The sequence below is a fragment of the Hippichthys cyanospilos genome, unplaced genomic scaffold, assembly GCF_059441005.1.
Source record: "Hippichthys cyanospilos isolate Australia breed blue-spotted pipefish unplaced genomic scaffold, RoL_Hcya_1.0 HiC_scaffold_124, whole genome shotgun sequence".
Classification (NCBI taxonomy): domain Eukaryota; kingdom Metazoa; phylum Chordata; class Actinopteri; order Syngnathiformes; family Syngnathidae; genus Hippichthys; species Hippichthys cyanospilos.
The window spans coordinates 12735-22067 of record NW_028283480.1 but is presented as its reverse complement, the minus strand read 5'-3'; the positions used below and the strand labels follow the sequence as shown (position 1 = coordinate 22067).

The 9333-nt window shown below is 41.8% G+C and overlaps 1 pseudogene; it reads right to left on the bottom strand.

Annotated features, from left to right (window-relative positions):
• Positions 1 to 292: 292 nt before the first annotated feature.
• On the bottom strand, positions 293 to 1161 carry LOC148404944 (uncharacterized; annotated as a pseudogene).
• Positions 1162 to 9333: the final 8172 nt, after the last annotated feature.

Here is a 9333-nt window from a genome sequence, read left to right as displayed (position 1 = left end):
TACAGGGCCTAACACGGTGTATAGTTTCAAAAGCCTTAGTCACGTCTATGAAGGCCATGTACAGAGGCCACCCTAGTTCACAGCATTTCTCCTGTAGTTGGTGTGCTTTGAAGATCATGTCGGCTGTGCCTCTGGATGGATAGAACCTGCATTGTGATTCTGGGAGTATTTCCTCAGGCAGTGGTAGCAGTCAGTTTACCAGAATACGGGCAAGGACTTTGTTGTTGACAGAAGTGAACTATTCCTGTAGTTTCTACATTCTGCCTTGTCCCCTTCTTGAATATGGTCACTATTAGAACATTTCTGAGCTCTGAGGGAAGCCCTTCTTTTTCCCAGAGCTAAGCAGGAGGGTGTGGATCTCTGCTGGAATCTCATCTGGACCGGTGGCCATGTTGTTCTTAAGGCTCCTGATGGCATCCTGGACCACTGTCATTGTGAGGGGGTTCCCCAATGACTTCTCTGACGGGACTCTGGAGGATATGGCTGATACAGATTGGGTCAGTTGTGCTGTCACGTTTGAGGAGTTACTGAAAGTACTCCTCCACCATGTGTTGTTAGACTGATTGTCCTTCAGCAGCTTCTGCCCGTCCTTTGAGCGCAAGGGATTTAGGCCATGGTAGCTTGGCCCATAAACAGCCTTGGTGGCAATGAAAAAGCTTCTGGTATCGCCAGAGTCTGCCAGTCTCTGGATTTCCAGAGCCCTTTCTGTTGACCAGGAGTTCTTGAGTGCTCTCACCTGGCTCTGGACTTCTGCCTTGGCTCTGTAGTGAGATGCTCTTTTGCTCTGGCATGTTTTGTCATTTTGTCAGGCATGAAAGGCTTTACTCTTATTGGAGATGAGCTGTTCTATCACTGTGTCATTTTCATCAAACCAGTCCTGGTATTTTTTGGACTTTTATACACTAGGGTGGTTTTACAGGTATCAAAGATAGTGGATTTAAGCAGGTTCCAGCGCTCTTCAATGTTATCAGGATATTCCTGTTGAAGACATTCGCCCAGACAAACCAGAAGCTTCTGTTGGGTGACAGTGTCATTCAGACCTCCAAGGTTGAATCTTGGCCGGATCTGCTTCTTTTGTATCCTCCTCTTCCTCTTTAGTTTAATGGACAACGTAGAGTGTATGAGGCGTTGATCTGTCCCACAGTCATCTGAATCAATCATGGCCCTTGTGATGTTTACGTCGTGACAGTTCCTGGCCCGTACAACGACATAGTCTATAAGATGCCACTGTTTGTAGCGTGGGTGTCTCCAGGATGCCTTGCGTTTGATTTTCTGGCGAATGAGAGTGTTGGTCATAGTGAGGTCGAACTAAGTACATATGCTGAGAAGTATTCTATTGGAGTTGATTTTCCTGATGCCTTCTTTTCCCATGGTTCCCTTCCAGAGGTCTTGGTCTCGGCGGACCCTGGAATTGAAATCTCCTAGAACAGGCATGTCAAACTCAGTTTGGCTCTGGGGCCGGATCCAGACTTTCTGTTCTCAGGTGGGCCGGATCAGTAAAAGAATGTCAACTCCAAATATTTAGCTTTGTTTTTCAGTACTATGCTTTATCATTCAGCCTACATTTGTAGCCTACCCTACATATTATAATCATGGATGACAAGGGATCTTTTCTAAGCACAACACATTTATTCACAAACAATGGAAAAAAAATGATTTTCATGTTTGGCATTGAATGTGTTAACAACTGGTTTATTTTAACAGTTGAGTGAATGCAGTTTTACACCTGAACCAACTCACCACACTAAACAAACTCAAGTGGGAGCTATGAAAAAAATATTTTTGCCTTAATTGTCATACTGCTTTGAAATAAATAAAAAAGAAATACAAAATAAAAGTTTTAGCAGTGCATGGGCAATAAGATACTACATCAGATCAAACTACTAGGCTGGGCCTACTGAAGCTGAGAATATACTGCACAATATTAATTGTCTTTAATATGAAACCAGATTAATCTTATTTTCAATGATCTGTATTCATGAGTGCAAACAAATGTCGTGTCATCACACTTTTTTTCTCTCTCTCACTGCACTCCTGCAGTCTACGTGCTGCTGCTGGTTCCTGAAACTTGGCATCTTTTTGCCTTTACAAGTGCGTCGATATCAGGTGTCAAATCCTGAGTAGCAGCACATTTAACAATGTCATTCAAGTGTTTATTTGTTAACCTTGAGCGCTGCTTTGTTTTATTATTGTTCATCACGGAGAACACCTGTTCACAAAGATAAGTAGTCCCAAACATGGAGAGAACCTTTGCAGCCATGGCTGTTAATTTGGGGTAACCTAGCACAAGATACTGATAAAACGTATCCAATCCCACGGACCCAAATTCATCCTTCATAGCGGAATCGCACTGCAAGTCAATAAGCTCGAGCTGAATGTCAGCTGGCAAATCAGAAGGCTTCACTGTAAATGGCGAGCGAAAAAAGCCAAATTTGTTCTCAAGTTCACTGAAAACCTGAAACCTCTGCTCAAACTCTCGCAGCAAATCTGTTATTTTGTCTTTATATTTATCCAAATCGTTATCGGGACGGTCCGGTGCCTTCGGACGCACAGCTGTGAGACAAGAGAAGTGCGTGGTGTCACCGCTGGATAGCTGCGTCTCCCACAGTGACAGTTTCATCTTGAACGCACTTATGCTGTCGTAATATTGAGTGACAACGCTGTTACGGCCCTGCAATGTAGTGTTAAGTGTATTCAAGTGTTGTGTAATATCAACCATGAAGGCAAGATCCTGCACCCATTCCTTGCATTTAAGTTCCTTTACTGGGCGTCCCTTCTTCTCCATGAACTGTCCAATTTCGCCTCGTAGCTCAAAGAAGCGCTTGAGTACTGCACCTTTGCTTAACCAGCGCACATCAGTGTGGTATGGTAGGCCAGCATGAATGTCATTATCACTGAGAAATTAGTCAAACTGGCGGTGATTTAGACCACGAGCTCTGATGAAATTGACAGTTTTCACAACCACGCTCATAACATGGTCCATTTGGAGTGTTTTGCAACATAACGCCTCCTGGTGCAAAATGCAGTGAAATGCCCAAAACTCTTGTCTTCCATTTGCGGTCTGTACTTTGTCACGGAATTTTGTGGCAACGCCTGCCTTTCTCCCCACCATTGATGGCGCACCGTCGGTCGCCAGGCTCACGGCACGGGACCAGTCCGCTCCCACTTTGTCCAGCGCTCCAACGAGAGCGCTGAAAATGTCATCTGCTGTTGTGGTGTCATTCATGGGCACCAATTCAAGCAGCTCCTCTGTGATGGTCAAAGTTTCATCAACACCTCTAATGAATATTGCCAGTTGAGCAATATCTGTGACATCGGTGCTCTCATCTATTGCAATTGAAAATGCGAAAAATGATTTGATTTTTTCTTTCAATTGGCTGCTCAAGTCACTTGAGAGTTCTGTCACCCGATCTGCGACAGTGTTCCTTGTTAGACTAATATTGGCAAAGGCAGGTCTCTTTTCAGGGCACACGACTTCTGCAGCCTTCAGCATGCATGTTTTTACAAACTCCCCATCAGAAAATGGCTTGGATGCCTGCACCAGCTCGTTGGCAATAATGTAGCTGGCTCTTACAGCCCCATCAGCAATATCGCGGCTCCGTGTAAAAGCAGACTGCTGTTTCTTCAGACCAGCGACCAATTTGTTTATCTCGTCTTTCCTTATTTGTCCTTTCAAGTGGTCATACTTGTCTTTATGATGAGTCTCGTAGTGGCGCCGAATATTAAACTCTTTGAACACTGCAACTTGCTGATTACATACCAAGCACACTGGTTTTGCATTCACTTCTGTGAATAAATAATTCTCAGTCCATTTTTCCTGAAAAACCCTGCACTCCGTGTCCACTTTTCTTTTTTTTGACAGTGCCATTTTGGGAAGGGTGTGTTGACCGATAACTTATTTAGTAGTGGTGAATGGTGAGGCAAGATTGCTGGTTCATTTTTAGTTGGACACATCACGTTGTGAATGTTTATTTCCTGGTACTAACTCGTGTCAGTGCCGCATGCTGGACGTGAGCTCTTGTACACATTTACTGCCCCCTAGCGGCCAGAGGGAGCATTTGATTTGTATTTATTTTAAAAAATCATAACTTTTGATCGAAATGAGCTAGAGACTCGCTTCTTTTTTTGACATACTCAGAAATTTATGCCGGGCCGGATTAAATCATCCAACGGGCCGGGTCCGGCCCGCGGGCCGTATGTTTGACATGCTTGTCCTAGAAGAATAATCTCATCCTCTCTAGGGATTCTTGACAGTGTCTCATCTAGGCAGGCGTTGAAGGTCTCTTTCACTTCCTGCTCAGAGTCAAGGGTAGGAGTACAGACACTCACAGCTGTTGCCATCTGGTTATTGTCAAGCCTCAGATGGATGGTCATGAGAAAGTTCCCCACAGAAAGTTCAGAGTGATGACTGATGAGTTGGTTCCTGATGGCGAACCCAACACCATGTATCCTGGGCTCATCAGCAGCTTTCCCTTTCCAAAAGAAAGTGTAGCCACCTTTCTCCTACTTTAGTTGTCCTTCATCTGACCGGCGGTTATTAGAAAGGGCAGCTCTCCTCTTTGGTCTGTCACTGGATGCACTATCCTATAGAGTGCGCACATTCCAGGCTCCAATGTTTTCGATCACAGGAGGTGATCCCTCTGGACGCAGTAATCAAGTTGGGAGATCTATTTTTACCCTATTTTTAGGGTACCCCCTCCCCATATGGAGTGAGCAGAAGGGACCCTAAAAAGGGCTGCTCAGTCATGGGTGCAGCTGCCGAAGGGTTCTTTCTGCCTTATTCCAAGAGCCCAGCAACTGAGTCCAAACACCCACCACCTAATATGCCAATTCATGACAAGAGACTTCCAGATCTCACAAGCCTGCCCCCATTCGCCATTCATTGGACGCCAAAGGGCTTTAATCAAGGACGTTAGGTGGAATCCCTGTGGAGGATGCTGTGCGTGAAGTTGTTTAATGTCGGGAGGCTGCTGCACAGACAGCCACCACATAGTCTTTGACAGTGAGAGGGCCTAGGTCCAGTGGCATGGAATCTAAAACTACTGGAGACCTTCTTCCTGCTGCAGCCTTCATCCGGCTTCCCAACCGTTGTGATGCTCCCCTAGAATCAGCCATCATCCCCCGCCTGGTCCAGCATTAAGGACTTGGTTGGATTGCTCTTTGTCTGGGCCCTCCCCTCCAACCTTACGGCCATGGGTGACTCTACCAGGAGTGTAGCTCCATATGGTGTTGCTCTCGAGATCTTAGGAACACACAAGGTTTTCCAGTGCTTGGGATTTGGTAGGTGCGTGTGTGCATGCGGTAAAGTGACTGGTGATGACGCAGATTACTGCGTGAGGGATTTTTTCAGAATTCCGATGGTCTGTGGGTAGAAGCTGTTTGCCAGCCTGGCAGTCCTGGCAAACAGGCTCCTGTAATGTCTGCCTGATGGCTGCAATTCAAACAGGTTGTGGGTAAATATTTTCCCTGATGAGGTTTTGTGTCCTCCCCAGAACCCTAGTGTAGTAAATGTCCTGCTGCTCTACAGATGTGCTGTGAGGTCTTGATCACACACTGGAGAGCCTTCCTAAGGTGTGCTGCACCGTTGTCATACCAGACTGTGATAGAGGTGGAGAGGACACTTTGGATTGTACATTAAGGACCATATAAATAAATCTAGTTTGCAATAAATAATAGGGAGCCTGGATGCGGGGAAAGGCCTTTGATTTGGTCAGATGTTTTTTGTTTTGTTTTCTTAATACTAAGTACTGGAGAACTTAGGGTTTCGAAATGATTTTATGAGAATAGTTCAAGCGCTATATGATAAGCATGATAAGCCCTCACCACAAATTAAGGTAAACCGTGATCTATCTGGAGTTTTCCCTCTGGAACGAGGATGCAGACAGGGCTGTCTGATGTCACCCCTTCTATTTGATTTATTTATCAAGCCGCTTGTGAAGGAAATCATATATTAGGTTCTTATCATTATGTGTTTATTTCTTGTCTCGAATAGCATGCATTGCTATCCATCTATGCAGTCGCCCCAGTCCTTACATAAAGCTGTTGACGCATGAAAGTGTGAACTGGAACCTTGGCCCAGCTGTTGGCGGCGTCCGGCTGGCACTTTTTGTTATGTCTTGTAATGTGTAATGCTTTGCTGAATGAATAAAAAGCAGGCGGGGACGGCTGGGCTTTTCGACGGTTTTGGCAAGCATGAGAGTGAAAGTCAAGCCCTCCCTTTGCTGGCAAGTAAAAGTCAATATTGGTTGGTCTGATACTATTTTGCTGCTTAGCAGCTGGACTTGTCTTTCATAGATTTCTTATTTGCTGATGATGTCTTGGTTTGTTTGGGGCTCCGGTAAATTCATTTAACGCATTGATGTTATCCCTTAATGATTTTGAGCTAGCCATAAAGATAACATTTAAAAAACACAGGTGATGACACTTAACTATACACACCACTGTAACTTTAAGCAAAGAATTTAAACTAAATTGGAAGAATGACTACATCAAATGCCTAGGGATCCAACTGACCATGGAGTTTTTTAGGACTTTTTCATGCCAACTATGAACCAGTATCCCTCACCATTACGACGGATTTACTTAAGTGGAACTTCGAACCGTTTTTGAGCCGCGATTTGAGGATAAATGCAGTAAAGATGAACATTCTTCCAAGATTGCTATACCTGTTTAGGAATCTACTGTATCTGTGGAATAGATGCACAATAATTTTAAAGAATGTGTCAAACTGATTTCAAGGTTAATTTGGTAAAAGCCGAGAATAAGATTTGCCACTTCCAAAGGGGGCTGGAGGTTTGAGTCGCCCTTGCCTGAGGAACTCTTACAAAACAGTCCAAATAATGCCTCTCCTATATCGATACAATGACACATGTAGCCACATGGAAAATGATTGAGGTAGGTATGTCGACTCAATTTCCCATTCAAGCCACAATAGCAGATAAGGTCCCTATTGCAAAACCTGTTAACTTTAATCGAGCTAAGGGACTTTGCCATCACCAGTTTATTCTTTTTGTCAAAGAAACGAACACTGATCAAACAAAGTTACTGTACCATGTCTAATGTCTGCTGGTTAAGTTTAGGAAAAGTATGTCAACAGGTCTGGGAGCTCAAACAAGACATTATTTCATTTTTTGAGCTACTTGAAAATACTGACAATTTTCCAGAGCTGAATGACACAGATTGGCTTTGCGTGTTTTATGAGTGTTATGAGTGATGAACACCTCAGATTTGTTCTGAGAATTGCCACAAGATTACCTGTAGACTGATGCACTGGCTAAAATGGGTGATCAACAACCTTGTTCTCAATTAAAAGTATATGTTATGACATTAATATTTTAGTTTATGTTTGATATATACTGTTAACAAATGCATTTTAATTATATATATATATATATATATATATATATATATATATATATATATATATATATATAATATATATATATATATATATATATATATATATATATATATATATATATATATATATATATATATATATATATATATAATATAATTATTTATATATGTTGAGATGATTTATTATTGTTGTTGATTCACATAGAGATTATACATTTGACACCTTTTTATTAGATATCAGGGTAGCAACATGTCCCACACATGTCAGGTGCGTTCTGGGTCATGTTAGTGATAACAGTTGTTGAGGTCTTTTCAGGGCCCTGTCAAAGAGCATCCAAGGCCCAGGGTCACCTGAAGGCTCCCCCGGAAAGAAGTTGGTTAAGGAAGTGTTGTAGACCTGTGTGTTTGTCTTACTGGAACATGTTGCTGCATACTGCATTATGCCACTCACACACAGGCACGCACTCAGCTTTCACAAATGTGTATTACAAGAATCTGGCTTCTCTCTCCCATGCATTTCTACTTTTTAGGGCCGGAACCTTCATGTAACCTAGGGATCTCTAAGATAATAAAACTAGGGGGAAGTAGTAGGGGGAACTAGTGCCTCAGAGCGTGGCAGTACTGCAGCCTTTTGTGGTCCTGTCTCGTTGTCCTTATGCATGAGCAGATATGTGCCTTCCCGCTTTCTTGTTTTACTTATTGGGTTTGGCATGCATTAGCTCAGTGAATCTAACACCAAGATTGCTAGTAATGTTAAAGAGAGAAGTAACAAGATGATTTATATGGAAATGAATCTGGAGATTATCAAGAAATACGAAGAAAGCTAAGGTAGCCTAGCCTAGGCTACCCTTCCTAGGGAACATGGCCATAACAAGCAATCACTCAAAGGTAAATAAATCCTTTAAGAATTTTTTTATTTATGATGTTATTCAATTGTATGCATGTATTTTATATATAAGTAGCATTTAGTATATTAGTTCAACACCATTTTTTAATATTTAATTATCTAATTTTTATGTTTTTATCTGGGGTTTTACATGCATTAGCTAATTAACATATGTAGGTTTGGATCTCTCACCATACGGTGAAGTTGCGCTACAATCCCAACCGCGGAACGGATTAATCTTGTAAACCGGGGGCCTACTATAAATTATTTAATACATTACAATATTACTGTATTTGAAATGTAATGCACTAAACTACGATTGCATTACTGTTATTTTACTCTCACCACCATAATTGGAAATATGGATTTGCCATTCTAAATGTAGCTCATTACACATCCAGTGAAAGCAGTATATTCTAAAACTGGTACAAACAATTTAATCTGTATTGCATTATAAACCTTTAAAGATAACATAGACATTCTTTTTTGTGTTTTAATCCCTTTATTACTTGGCTTTACAGCATAGTGATGCATTGTTTATGCTGTAGGCAAAAACATCGTATTTCACAATTTCAGTGTTAATATTCAAATTCAAGTTCAGTCGGCTACATTAGGGACAGATATTTAAAAAATAGATGGTTTCAGTGGGGCTAACGTTAGCAACATCATTGTTAAGGTCATTAACATACTGTTAAACATGAGTATGTTTCATCCCGATACACATTGATGAAAACTCTTTATGAACTTTTATTAATAGTAATTTTACAATAAAAATTTGCATTACTTTACCTTGTCTTTATTGCTAGATGCGACAGGGATCTTTCCGACAAAGTTTTGAAATGCTGGTGAATCTACAGTAAAAAGCAGCAGCATATCTTCTAACGAAACTCCGAACCTCTTGAAGTGGCATCCTTCAGCGGGATAGCCCAATCCTCCTTGTGTTTTCTTTTCGCTAACTTCATTATTCCTATGGCACCGCAATAAAAGGTTTGTCAAATTACTGGGACTATTTCGTGAAATGGCCAGATTTATAGGTGTCACGCACAAAGTGCACATAATGATTATTTTCTTATTGTCTTTATCCCCGA